The following is a 14906-nucleotide window of genomic DNA, read 5'->3' on the forward strand; positions in this document are numbered from 1 at the left end:
GGAAAGAAGGGGGAATGCACTTTTTTATCTCTGCTAAAGCACTTCCATTGTCCGTTGCTACAGTCATTTGGACATCAAATTTAGCAACGAACACCTCAGGCTGGGAGCTACTGCAATATGTGGTACATCTGCACAGTTCGAATTGGTGTACCGTACCAGCAGCGTTGCTGCGCTTTTTAGTAACTACAAGCAATTGGGAAATTCAGATTCCACATGCCTCTTAGACAGCTGTCTCAAAAACTTTTTCTATGTACTCTGCCAGAACTATGTCATTTTCAGTAAAAAAAAAAAAATAAAAATCTTTCAACAAGAAAAGTTAGGCATTATTGCCAGTCAGGTGGATGTGCAACCTCAAGAAAGATATTTTTTTTTTTTCCTTAAATACAGATCTCCTTTTTTTTCCTTAAATACAGATCTCCTTTCCCTCAACTCTCCGTCCCTTCTCTGCTGGCAAAATATCTCCAATATGGGCACAGAAAAGCATGCCCACACACACAGGTGCCTGATTGACCACATCTGTGTTTCAGTTCACGGCTTCTCCCAGCTCAGTGCTAGCTATGGAAAAGCTCAAAGAGTGAGCAGCTTTGATTTGCACCGACTGCGCTGCAGAAACTCCACGCTTCTCTGCACCAGTTCTGAACTAAATGTGTATTACGTTGAAGGAACACAAGATTTATTTAATGAATAAATAATCCACATCTATGCAGCTTCAATGCAGTAAAACCAATGCAGTAAAACAGTGGCTAGCATAACTCTCAGTCCTGTATAACCTTTTCCACTGAATTTAAATTGCCTGTTCTTTATAGAATTTAAGGTAGATTTCAAATATGTGTTTCCATGTCACTCAAGTAATCACTCCGTTGCTATTTTCTGGTGTTCTTTGGGACATTTTCTTGTCAATTATTCTGTAATTTCTCAGATTATATAGAAGCCTTAGTAAACTGGATGCTTTTGAACTGCTGGAGGTAAGGGGGAATGTCTGCAAATGAACAACTTGCTCAATTATTATCCCCTAAAGTTATTACCAAAACAGAAGAAAGACCTAGTCTGGCTTCAACAGCTGAGTTTTAACATTTGAATTTAATTAAAATGCATATGATGCTTGACCAGCAGTTAAACCACTGTAAAGCTTTCCATTGACTCTTTGGACTGTGGATTAAGCACATATCAGGGATAATGTCGAACTAAACAAAAAAAAGCAAACAGCTAATATTTGCAAAGAAATTAAATACTTACAGTACGCACCTGGTACAGCAGCTCCTACTACCTACTTTCCACTAATATTTTACCAGTTCTCTTGTGTTCGCTTTGTCACACATAAACATGAATTGCAGAAATAACTTCCTGTTACGTTCTCCCTTATTCATCCTCTTTATTTCAAAACCACTTTTAAGGTTCTGAACTTAGTAGTTTCACACCTTTGTCACAGGGCAGATGCCGTTTCGCAGATTGAGTCGATTAGAGAAACCCTCTGAGTTTACCTGCTCTGTGGGATGCATCCATAGGCTGTTACACAGTGGATGGACAGCAATGCAGAACGAGCTGGTTCTCCCCAGTGCCTCCTCTGGATCTAACTCTTCTGAATCCAAGGACAACAGAGATGAAGTTTTGCCTTTTGTAAGTGTTGTGTGCAATTTCCCCACGTTATGGACTAAACCCAAAATGGATCCTCTATTTTCATTTTTTTTTTGTTGTTTGTTTTAAACCCCTCCCCACAGTTCGGGTTGTGTAAGACACCAACCAAACAACTAGATGTTATCATTAATCTTTGGTAGCGTTACTACCCATTAGAAAACAAAGCTGTTGCATTGGTAGACTATCTTTCCACAAAATGTGCCTTCGTATTTGAAAAACACTAGGGGGTGAATTGTAACTGTTCTTAAAAGGCAGCTGTCAAAATACGGATGTTACCAAGATTTTCCAGACCCAGGAATTGAAACACTAAATCTTCCCCAAAAGTGTGAGCCAAAGATACCTTGATATGATGACAGAAATACAGAAATGGGTTGGTTAATGTGCCTTGACAACACCCCTTAGCTCTCACATACCTCTCAGCCACGTTGCATCCAGTGGGAGGTTTGCAGCTCTGGTGCAGTGAGAATGACTGTTACTCTGTTAGTCGCTTCTCTCCTATAGTCTGAATAATTTTTATGTGACCAGCAGTTTGAATATAATTTATAATGCAAAGCGAGGTATCTAATAGAACAGGATCTTTTGGCGCAGACTGTTTTCTGTTAGTAATTGCTCCTGTAGATGGGCAATCTCTATACCATTAAGTCTCTGGAGCCTCTTTTTGCTACAGCCTAAATACATTTGTCATCTTTTTGAAAAGTCTGGTATCCCAAAGTTTTCATTGACCTCAGTGAGAGCTGTGGGTTTCCAGAAATTTTGAAAACCTACTCATTTATTTATTTATTTATTTTTAAGAAGCAGCCTAATTTTAACAGGTTGGCTTAAAAAGCGTGTCTACATTCAGACATAATTCTGAAAAATATGGAAAAGATCCCCAACAGCTTTCATACATACAAAAGAAGCCCTAAAAAACAACCATCACTTTCACCCAATGTTTTCTAACCTGTTTTTAGGTAATCATAGGATACATCACAGCTTTTCACACCTAACTGTGAATTGAATGGTAAATGATAGATAAATAAGGTCATGGGAGAATTTACTGTCGCTAATACCACCTTGCAGTGAGAAGGAATGTTCCTTTCCTTTCAGTGAGCCACTAGCCAGCAGACGGTTTCTGTTTTTCTAAAAGAGATAAGAAGGGAGAATACAAGAAAATTAATTTTCGCTGATGACAAAATGAATGAAGGAAGAAAGCTCTTGAACTTCAATGTGGAATCCAAGCAGGAATGCCAAAATAGTTAATCTGTTACTGTGATAGAGTACAGCACAGCCATAATGGGGACATTACTTATGCAATATAGTCCAAAAGGTTACTTAACTAGGACACACCAACAACGTATAAAGCAACGCGCACGTTTATGCCAAGTGACAAATAACCCAGGGGCAGGTAGATTCAAGAGTCAGAAATTACTAGCAGGACCCATCCTTTCACTTATGTGTTTGTCTGTTGTTCCCTTTTTACCACTTTATTTGCTTCTATGGATTTCCAGTTTGAGTTGTAGGACTTTATTACTGACATGCCGAGGCATTTCTCCTGCCTGCGTATCTTCTATTTCAGGTAAGGGTTATGCCGAGCTGCTGTTTATTCTGTAGCACTGCTCTCTGCTGACTTCCTTAGAGAGGCCAACTACCCAGCAGCTTGGTAATGAAGAGCTTTTGAAGTCTCAAGTCACCTTCAAAAAATACCACTTTTTAATATTTTTCCAACAGCAATCATGCCTTTTGGGAACAGGAGAATGAGGAGGACCCAGAAGCACAATACATCTAAATTACTTTCAGCACAGCACAGAGCAGCAGCTTCTAGGATCCTGCTGAGCAAGGCCACATTATTTCCCCGAGTGACACACGTGTGAGAGCACTGCATACAAATGCATAGCTAATTTGCCAGTTTACTTTGATGTCAGTTCAGCTGAGTACTGCTATTCCAAATGAAAAGTTTAAATGGGTTTCCAGCTCTGCAGTTCTCTGAAAGATGTAGGGGGTTCAGGATCAAAGAGGTCCTGGAACAAGAAGCCCTTTGAGATGGCCTTCATGTTGCACAGGTGTTACTAAGATCCTGGAGAATTACTTCAGTCAGATCCCTGAGGAAGCTGCAGTAGCTCTGGGAAACATTTTTTCTTGGAGGAATGTTGCATTTCTGATATGTACCGACCTGCCGTTGTTTATGCCATCAGTGTATTACCACCAGCCATGCAACAGCTTGGCTGTATCTCTCAGCTGAGGACAAAACAAAACCTACAACCCCACAGGTGCCCAAACCACTTGCAGAGTCAGTCTCAATTTGATTCACCTTTCAAAAGGTCTCTGCATGAGGGAAGCGTCTGACAGAAGCTGCCATACCTGTGCTACACCAGCTTCTCCTATCTAAACAAGGATGTTATCTCATGCGGGAAAGAGGGAGTGGACCTTTTTTCTCCTAGTTTTATAACATGTTGGTTTACCTTACGAGGCTTCTGTCTACCATGGTAGGCTACTCTTTTCATGTGTCTTTTGTTTCCTTTAAGCGAAGGCTGAACTATGGCTCCCAAATCTTCTAGAGTCTTTGAACATTGTCCTTTTTGGTCCACATGGCCCGTTTTTCCAAGATCCTCAACACTTCACGGCCCAATGAGTTGAACCGGAGAAGCTGAAGAGAATGAGTTGAAGAGAAACAGAGCAAATAAAGCTAATCATTACTTTAGCCTCACAGCTTAGTAAACATTTGCAGGTTGCTCTTAAAGCCACTAGATGCAGGCTGTAACAGCTGAAGGGAATCCCTAATCTTTTAACTACAAATGCAAAGTACAAGGTTCGATCCTCATGGAGCTTGCGTGGAATACCGGAATTAAATACATTCAAAAGGGTCAGATGCTCGCATTTACATTCTTCTTGAATAAATTCTTATCCTTTCCTGAGTAATGTTTTTTTAAGCCTTCCTTTTGGCCTCAGTAAAATTATTTCAGTGGAAAAGAGGCATCGTTTTCTCTGCAAGTTTGCCCAGTCAAGGCTTTGTAGTTACCTGGTGGGAGGAGGGAGCAAAGTGAAAAGGCTTCAGTGCTACACAGTGGATTTCTTCTTTCATTGTAGAAGAATGTACACAGCAGTTAATTTTCCAAATACACTAAACAACTGCACTGACCTAGATATACTGGGAATATATAAATTGTAATTTCAGAAGAAAATTCGGTCTCTTCTAAATTTAAAATCGGCACTAACCCCTACTACTGCATTCATTATGAGGGGTTTCTGTGGTAAATAGTGAATGCTATGTGTTACTGTGTGGAATCAAAAATTTTACTGCCTTAGTAAATTTCAGAATATATTGAATTTATTGGAAAATGTAAAGTGATGTTATTCTATGTAGAGGAGTGCTGTGACAATGAATTAGCATTACTGTAAGGTGAAGTAATTATGGTGAGTAGAAATGGCCTCTTTAGAAGCGTGTCTTGACTTTAGTCAATATTACTAGCTAAGCTGGAAAGCTGCTCTGGCTGGAAAACGGCTGCTGTTTTACCTTGGCCTACCTGTCTTTCTTACTACCCTCCTCACCATCTCTGCTGCTCTCAGGAATTCTGCAAGGAACAAATGTGCAAAAAATTATTTCCTTTCTCCTTATATTTGCATAGAATGACATTAGTAGCTCTTGTCAATGACGTTTCTAAAGAGGAAAATATGGAAAGCAAGAGAAAAATTTGTATTACCCAAATACTTGCCCTGGGAGGACAATGGCAAGGTGAGAATTGTCTGCAAGTATGGCATATTTGAGAGACGTTTCTGCCATTCTCTCCAGGCTGCTTACAGGGTAACAACAAGAAGCACCAATGCAAAGCCACAGAGAAACTCCAGATGTCTGGTAACAAAGTAAATTCGAAAATAACTGGAGAAGACCCTGACAATATTTGGAGACAATAATAAGTTTTGCAAGAACTGAGGTAGGGTATATAGTTACGGAAGACACTTTTGGGGAGAACTAATGCAGTGATGGATTTGCTGGGCAGAAAGGGCAAACCTGCCTCCTCCTCGGCCACTGAAGCTACAGCAGTGATGCACGAGGCTGCCTGTCCGTGACCAGATGTTGTGGTCTCTTATCTTCCATGCTGTCCTCTTCAGCTGCCTGCTGGCACGGATGAGCGAAAATAAGCCACCACCACTGTGAAAAGGCTGAGGAAGTGGTGAAAAGCCTTGCTTGCTTGAATCAGAGATGTTTACATTTTCCTGCCTAACTAGCTTCAGTGATGATGTAAAGCACAGCGCCTTCAGGTTTGCTCTAAAAGCACTATTCTATTCTTCCTTCAGGCACAGAGATGGCTTACATGACCTGTCACAACCTCCAGCAGCCCTCTCTTCTTCACTGTTTTTTTAATTGGTTTACATCTTAATATTGTTTTCTTGCAAACAGCTTCGTTTTATGAGAAATCAATCTCTAATGACACATGAATTTGAGTTTGTTTTTTTTTTTTCTTCTTACCTTCCTAGTGGGAAATCTTCAGCCCTTCCTTGAAGTTTTAACATAAGCATTTTTAATTGCTTTAATAATGAATACAAGTTCTTCAACTTTAGGTCATTTTGAGCATGCCTGGTAAGGGTGTTGAATAAGCATTCCCAGGTAGCCAACAAGTTCCTCATTATTAGCAACAACTTATATACAAAAGTGTTCTTAAGTCAACAGGACTACTCTTATTTTGGCCTTTCATTTCCCACTTATTGATATTATGGAAAAAAAACCCAACAAACAACTCTGACATGTTTATAGATGTTTCCAGCTTTAGTGTGAAATATTGAACTGGGATATATAGTAGTCAGCATCATATTTTCCTTAAAAAAAGGCATGAAGAATTCTTCAAAGACTTTCTGATACAACTCCACCAGGAACAGATTTAATTCACTACCAGACCAGAGCAAATTTCAATACAGTGAATCTAGAATGAAAGTTCCACAGAACAAGACATACTCATGGAATATTCCACTCACACTTTGCACGGTGCCCTTGCGTTCCTCTAGCCTTTCACCACAGAATCACCTGGAATTGGAAGATTCCACAAACCTTCAGATCAGCTAAGCTCACAAACCTGCTGTCCATACTCAGGACGGTGATGAAGACTGTACATTTAATGAAAGATAGTTGAATGCAGTTGCTAGTGAGACAAATTGGAGAAAGACATTTTTCTGTGCCTGGATCCCTTTCTACCCCTGTTTCCTTCCTATTTCTGATTTCTTTGCCTGGCTTTTCTTTGTGAGCAGGGCCACCGCCTGGCGTGGGTTTCCAGCGGTGGAGCTGTCACCAGGAGCGCTCCTGCCTAGGACCGATGTGCTCAGCGCTGGGTGCAGCAGCATTGCTCAATCTGGTCTGGAAGACTTAGAGTTACTGCCAGAGCTGTTGACTCTTTTTAGCTGCTCATGCTCTATAAAGTAACTATATTAAATCAAGATGAGTTGATTACCACTTCTCATTCTGATTTGCTGCTTTTCAATACATAGCATGAGCGCTCCTGGACAGCTCCTACACAACTCCTTTAAGAAAGAATCTCTTAAAAAAAACCAAACAAACCCACAAACAAACAAACAAACATAAAAACCACAAAAAACAAGTTAATAATAAAAATCATCTAAAATTTGGAAACCCAAAGTGGTAAACCACGGTTTCATCACATTACACTGCCATAGCCTTGGCATGTAGGTACTCCCAGATGCATTTCCCCATGCTCAAAGTTAAAGGTCTGCGATGTCCCCTGAAAATGAGAGGACTTCGAAGATGGAGCAGGTATCCAGGATGCTTGGAAGTCTTTATCCTTTGAGTGTAAGGTGATGAGCTTGGCAAGGGCTTTAACTGTGGGGGTATTTCTGCTAAGCCAATAAAGTTCCTCCTTGAAAGCAAACTTCAGCCCTTATAATCCCGCCTCTTGATATCCTTTTTTGCTGTCTTACTCATTAGCTATATCTAATGCCTAATTGCATCTGAGCTCACAGTTGCTCGGGATTCGCTGAGTTTGCTGAAACAGAACTGCACTAAAATCCAATTTACTAAGCTTAAGGTTTCACAGTCAGCAGCCAAAAACCATACAGACTGGATCTATCAAATATACATTTATCTTCCCAACCATGAAAAGAGGTAGATATGCACAGATAAGCTGCTTTGTGCGAATGACACCAATGTAAATCAAATCCAGAATTATAAACTCTCAATAGTAAGACGATGATGCAATCAACATATCTTCTGTTAAACAGGAGGCCAGAAATATTAATTACCTTAGACACATTTAATGGGTGTGACATGTTATGCTAAATTCAGCATTATTACACTAGATAAGTCATCAGAATGTTATCCACATAAAGACATACTCTGGATAAAAAAAATAAATAAATTTCACCTTTTCTAAATGGAGCTTCATTGAAAAAACACAGAAAAACCTAGAGGCAGAGAGAATATTCAGTTATTTACTCTGTAATCTTTGTTTCTTTGCACAAGTAATTTTGCAATTCAGCCTTCCATTAGCCTGCTAAGCAATTAGGAAAAGGATCTTGAATTTCTTCCCTAAGCCACTTTATTTCAGGTATATTTAAACAATTAATCTAAACAAATAATCTAAAAATATTTTTTTATGGTAAGCTATTCCATTGTAGAAACAAAGAAATTGCAGCTGATAGCTAATTAACTGATGCTCCTACTTCAAGGCATAATAGAGGCCAAATATATATCCTAATCAGGCTTCCAGAGTATTTGGTAATACCAGAAGCAATGTCTGTGTAAATTACTGCAAGCTACTGCTTAAGGCCATCCAAATTCTACAGTTAGGACTGATCAAAAGTCTAATAAAGGCAAGGAAAATATTTCTGTGGACTGTAACAACTCTGAGTCATACCTTCTCTGAGCCAATTTGCATGATGCTGAGCTTAGCAGTAAATCCAAAATCTGAAATACGAACATAAAAAAAAAATATTCTTTTCTAATATATTCACCTCAGTACGTATTCTTCAGATCACATCTGGAATTCCCAGGGTGTTTTCCCCACTCCCAGCTGTCATTTTATCATCTATTATATAAAATGGGTATCTCATTATGGGCTACTGTGGAAGACGTTCCGTAGCGATGCCCGTATCTACAGCAGAGAAGTGAAAGAACTGATGATGCTTCTTTTCAGTTTCACCAGTGATTTTACCCCTGTAATCAAAATGTCCATTTTTACAATTTCACTAATTTATAGGCTGATGCTTAAAAACTATCAGAGCTGAATAATCAAAATATTATTAGAACTACATAATCTGCCAACCACAGATAGTCATTATAGGGCTTTCTGCAGTGTCTTCTAGCAGAGTATTTCCACATCTACTTGGCAATGATTTATTCCAACACAGGTCCCTGTGACCTCGGGGCAGCTAGTGCTTTAAAGGTTGTCCCCATGTGCCTGGTTATGGAGAGTCTAAACACAATATGTTCTACCTTCTAAACTCCGGCTTAAATGACAAGCTTGAATTTATTTTAACACATTTGTTAGATTTAGGTGTGAATCAGATCCTAAACTTCTATTCCTTCTTCATATTACTCTCATATCTGATTTAGGTTTAAAATTATTTTCTTTTCGGAGACAGCATTTTCAATGAAACCTGGAGTTTCTAATCCTGCTCTAAAATGTTGACACTTTGTAAACGTAGGCTAATGTCCAAATAAAAATGGAGTATGCTCTGAATTTATCACCTAGGTTATACCACTTGTGATTTCACTGACATTAAAGAAACACTGAGGAGGTTCTAGTCTAAAGAAACGTACTTTGGCGTCTAAGCAGCGACAACCCCACTGCAATGACAAGATCAGAGCCTGGCACTTACCTTAGTTCTGTAGCAGGCTGGCAGGCACTCTGGCAGCCAGTTTTACATTAGTCAGAAATGCTTCTCAAAAGCCTGCAAAAAAAAAATTCCAGATGCAAAAAAGAATGTTTATGGTGATAAGAAAGTAAACATGCCAGCTATGTATTTTAATTTGTACATATCATGCCTGCTAGAGCTACACTGATGTGGCCCTTCTAACCCTTCTCATGGCCCTATTCAAAACTGTCTTCTTTTCACTGGCATTCCATGGGCTAACGGTGCAATTAACTGATCTGATTTTGACAGTGCAGAATCTCCCAGGTTCTTCCTTTTTTGCCTATCAAAAGAAAGCAAGCAGAAAAAGGAGCGCTGCTGTTGACTTCAACCAAATACTCCAAAGAAAGAGCAGCAACTTTTTTTGCTTTTATAATTTGCTTAGCAACATTTCTTTCCAGCTGTCACTGCCTTTCCTGCCTAAATGCTGGCACTGAGATGCTTCTGAAGCATTGCTTCCCCAAATCCTGCTGCAGCAGCACCCACCTCTTCACTTGAGGGTGCCACCCAGCTAGCAGGACCAGGAACACTTTGTGCACTCTCCGCTCCGGTCTGGCACAAAGGTCAGCCTCAGGCCCCTTTCCCATGCATGCATCACATGCTTGGGGATATTACCTCTAGCCCAATGCCTGCCCTGACCCTCTCCAAGCCTATCTTCAGCCACAGCCCCTTGGGTGAGCCCAGGTCCCCACCAGGCTCCCCGGGCTGAGCAGGGCTCTGCTGGAGTCCCACCCCAGGAGCCCTCGTTCCCCTGAGCCACCCCCAGTGCTACGCCGCAGGTATCCTGGCCCACAATGTACCTCGTTTTGATCTGGATTTTGAACGTTGCTTTTGCTTTTTGTTCCGAGTTTAACATGTATCACAGATTAAGGATATCCACATAGTTAAGCAAGAATTTGTTGGTTTATAGCACTACATGATATCAAATTGTAATCCTTCGGAACAACTTAAAAAGAAGGTAGAGCCATGAATAAACTTCAAAATAAATAATAGCAAAACCCAACCTATGTTTCCTCTTTTAAGGCCCTATATCCCATTTCTTCCATTTTTAATTAGTACACAAACATTTGGTTCCTACTTTGGGAAAGTCTGAGTCGGATTAAAGCTGGCTATTAACATTTTGGGATTGCACCAGGACAGGAGGCTGGGGAACTGGTGGCAGCAGCACCATTCAACTGTTTACTTACAATCAGGGTATCTTGATGCAAAGTAACGTACATGTGTTTCAGTACTACAAAAATGCTAAAGGCATGCTAAACGTCTACAACAGGAATTATTTGCATACATACGTACAAACAAATGCTTTGGAACTCGTACAGATGTTTTTATTCTTTGGTCTTTCAGGCAGGTGCTGTTAAATCATAAATGTTTGAACACTTCCTCATGTTTGAGCATTCCTTACTTCACGTCTGTACAGTCACTTTGTTGAACTTGCCCCCTAAGGCATTTATAACTTGTAGTAAAATGCCTGCACGTCTCTAACATTCGAACAATCCTATTTATCATTAACAATCATTCCTGTGCTACAGAGCTAGTTGTGTAACCACAACCTTTAGGTAGGCAGATATTTTTAAGAAAATGAATTGCTGCATTTGCAGCCTCATGCACGTGCTTTAAAATTATTTTTGCAATATTTACACTCTGCAGTCCTAACTGCATGCTTGTCACACCGATAGTTTTGTGCCAGTACTAACAGTCCCAAGTTTTCTGGATTAACAACATAAATCCAGAGCTGCGCTCTGGACTGCTGTCAGGGAAGGAGAAGAATTAAAATCCAGTGTTAGTGTCCCAAATAAGATATCAGCACACACTGCAACAGCTGCATAAAAAGAGCTCTATGTTTAATATCTACAATGCAAATACTTTAAAGAAAAGCAATTTTGGCAAGTTATATACTGCTTCACCTTTTAGGAACATAACTGAGAGACATGAAAGACACAAGTCATTTTGACACTGTGTTTTAGAAAATCCGTAACAAACCATTCGCTTAGAATCTGGCACTTTATACATACACATGTATGCGTGTATATTATATGAAGTGCCAGGATCTCTGGTTTCTCAAGCTGTGCCAGTTTACAGTAAGCAGGAATGGCACCTACCATACTTGAAGCTATGACAGCATGAGTGAGCACAAGCAAGAGAAAGTTTAGTGTTGAAACAGTAAAGAAGGAAAAAGCACACCGAACTGCCGCTTCACCTGCTGCAGGTTGTGCTGGTGATTCGCTCTGTGTTGCCTGTATCCACACCTGGCTTTTCAGCCACAAAGACCCATTACTTGCAAAGGTCACAGAATCTTCTAAAAATTGTCCTCAGTACAATGTGCTTCAACAGATGTGGCTTTGCTACTCTCCATTTAAACCAGTTCTTTTGTTGCTACCCTCTTTCTGTGTAAAACGTTGGATTGAACAGGGTGTCCCCCCGACCTGTCCCTGCCCCCCTTTCCCCTCATACCCCATTCTACAGATGCAAAAAGATTAAGAAAAGACAAAAATGATGCACGTACACACACACATATATTAATATATATATACAAGTATATAGACATTAAACTAAGTTGCTAGAAGGCTTATGCTTTGTGAGAATTTCATCACTCTGGGATATCACAAGAGCTGACCCTTAAGAACAGACTTTAACACCGTTCTGGTCAACTGTATCCCTCCTGCTGGAACTGTTTCTATAATTTTCAGCCTTTGGTAGCCTTTAAGAAGTCTTAATTCTATACCTTTCCAAATAACAAATCAACCTACAACCTGACCTTGCTAAGAGTAGTAATCAGGAAGTGAGAAAGTTGAAGTTTGCGGCAACAGGAATTCTTTTAGAAATTACATTTCAGAAGGAACACAGGAGGACCAACACTAGCATCAAGAGTTAATCTTGGCAGTCCAGCACCTTTTCTTAAATTCTAAGAGAAAGACCATCACATTCCTACTTCCAGTTACCGATAGATTTCTAATAGTGATTACAGGATTGTTGCTACCTGTTCCATGGGGAGGGCACTGCTTTTCGATTCTTTATTTTCCCTTACAGCAGAGATTGCCAAAAGCAAAAAAATCACATAGGGCAACTGTGTGAGCGTTCTTTCTTGCAGGCAGAGAACGAGAGGGAAAAAAGGAGAGCTATCTATGGATGACAGGTCATCCTACTGAAATAGCTCAAGGATGTTGGCTCACTAAGATGTATTGAGGCCAAGAACTTCTGGGCATGGCCTATGCTGCTTGGGTTACTCAATCAGCTCTACCTCCCACAGCCTATCAACCCTCTCTTGATCCCCTCCTCCTCTCCAGTCAAGGCCTCAGATTCAATAAAACCCTTTTCCATTGAACCTTCTCCATTGTTTCTTTTCCCCCCTCATGTTTGCCTGAAATTCCCCCTTACGCTACATAACTTGCACAGGGTTGGTACATTATAATATTTTGTTCAACCTTTTTCAAGCAATGCACATGGTATTTCTGGCTTTATCCAAAACTGCATGCGCTTAGTTACCCAGCAAGGTCAGGCTTCCTACAGGTACGCTGGCAGTTAGAGAAACATCTGTTGCAATTCAGTCAGTTCTGGCCTCAGGGTTTGACTCACAGGACAGACGCTATTTTGCTCAGTACTTCTATGACAGATGCAGCTTTTTATCTAAAAAAAGGACAAAAATCATATTTTTATCTTAACACGTCATTTCCGCCCCCCCTACCCGGCTGCAAGTTAAGGGAAGTCCTAGTGATATCTGATGGACCATTAACTACAAAAGGTCACCACCAGGGTTCCATTTCAAGCCAAAACTGAAGAGATCAAGTGGATAAAGTAATCCCCCAGGTGAAACACTTCAGTACAAATGACTAGAAGCAGGGTATTCTGTTGCTCAAACATCTGATGACTAAGTTCCATCTGTGCCTCGCTGAATCCCGGCGGCAGGCAGGACTGCTTAGTCTATTATTGTTCAGCCAGCGGGATGGCTTAGTTACGGCAGGAGATGTGGGACAGCTTTCCAAAATGAAGGCAGCTATCAGATCAAATTGGTAACTGAAGAAACAGGACTCCACTTGAATGAGCTTATCCATAGGCAGACAAGGCATCAAATAGGAGCTGGAGTCATTTGTGCTGTAGGATATTTAGATTTTGATTCAGCACACATCACAGCCTCTTCAATCAGTTGTGGGTTCTTGCGCTGGTGTACTAGTAAAATTAAGCCTTTTCTGTTTAGTAAACAGGAAAGGTGTTTCTACAGTCACATGACAATAGTAGGGATGTTACACCTTAAGTGACGTATATTCCAGCCAAAGCATAATATACGATATGATATTTATGCTTAGCTGGTATGTCATGGATCACCAGCTGTAAGTCCTGCTTTTGAAAACATTAGCTGGTACTTTTGTTACTTCAAGTGAAATACAGTTTTAGAGGTATTTTAATGGTTGAAGATTGTACATGCTGCTTCAGTGTGAGCAACCCAAAATTTCATTATTTATCTGTCCTTTAATTATAGGATATAATCTTCAAAGCATTATGGAGTACATTTGCAAAGTCACAGAGAGAATAAAAGGATTATAGAGGATAAAAAGCACACAGAGCATAATACGTACCAATGGTATAAGCGAGTGGTGATAAGGAAAAGATGCACATATGCTAAGGCTACATTTATACATCAAGATTACACAGCATATGAGTGAAGGGACCATGATTCTTCCGTCCCTTTACACCTGCAAAACTTATTGTGGCAGCTGTTTATACTGGGCTGTTCTAATATTTTGTAATCAACCCTTTTGTAAAACTGCATGTTATGTGTCAGTTGTGGTCATCTTCAGTAGGGGAGCTTCAATATATTATGAGCCTTCTCACTTACAGTTATTTATTTTATGGAATCAGAAGGTGGCAACTTCTGATTTACTGTAATGACCCCCATAACGTTATTAGACTATTAAGTTAGGATACCTTCCTTTCCAATCACTCTTTTAAAGAGCTCTCCCAGATGACCACTATGGAGGTGTGTCCCTGCTTCAGCTTTGTATAGGCTTAAAGAAGTTCCATGCAATTAAGGATCACGTCTCACCCATGCTCATCTTAGCCTTTGGAAATTGCCAGATACACTCAAGAATCATTTATTTAAATTAACTTCACATGAGGAGATATTAAAGTTGTGAAAGTATTAAAAAAAACATTTTTACTGGCAAATGAAAGAGGTACACCAGACTGGACTGTCTCAACTTCAATTTCTTCCCTAATTTTCCACTCTTTATACTAACAACCCTTACTAAGTATTTTGTTCCCAAAATGTTTAAGATAAGGATGCCATCTCAGCTGCATAGTGTCTGCATGTTATTTTGACCTCTGAGAAACTATGATGAAAAGCATATAAATCCACAATCCTTGTGATTTAAAGCTATGTTTTGGTTTAGGTTAAAAAAACAACCAACCAAAACACAACACACAAAGATTAGTCAGATATTTTT

At 39.9% G+C, this 14906-nt stretch overlaps 2 long non-coding RNA genes across 3 annotated transcripts in view; one reads left to right on the forward strand and one right to left on the reverse strand.

The window, feature by feature from the left end:
* Nucleotides 1-421: 421 nt before the first annotated feature.
* Nucleotides 422-14255, reverse strand: LOC130155430 (uncharacterized). Of its 2 annotated transcripts, XR_008824073.1 has the most exons (9): nucleotides 14040-14255; nucleotides 12952-13092; nucleotides 9436-9507; nucleotides 8472-8521; nucleotides 7980-8019; nucleotides 6583-6631; nucleotides 4074-4258; nucleotides 2688-2754; nucleotides 422-2137 (listed from the first exon to the last, which is right to left on the reverse strand). It is a non-coding gene; the product is annotated as an uncharacterized LOC130155430 (long non-coding RNA). The 2 variants fall into 2 exon arrangements; XR_008824072.1 differs by lacking the exon at nucleotides 422-2137 and having other exon boundaries at nucleotides 2325-2754.
* The window catches only part of LOC130155432 (uncharacterized), a 33807-nt gene continuing 23156 nt past the window's right edge, over nucleotides 4256-14906 (forward strand). The window contains exon 1 of the long non-coding RNA XR_008824075.1: nucleotides 4256-4474. This is a non-coding gene — a long non-coding RNA (uncharacterized LOC130155432). The remainder of the gene's footprint in view (nucleotides 4475-14906) is intronic.

The sequence above is a fragment of the Falco biarmicus genome, chromosome 9, assembly GCF_023638135.1.
Source record: "Falco biarmicus isolate bFalBia1 chromosome 9, bFalBia1.pri, whole genome shotgun sequence".
Lineage (NCBI taxonomy): Eukaryota > Metazoa > Chordata > Aves > Falconiformes > Falconidae > Falco > Falco biarmicus.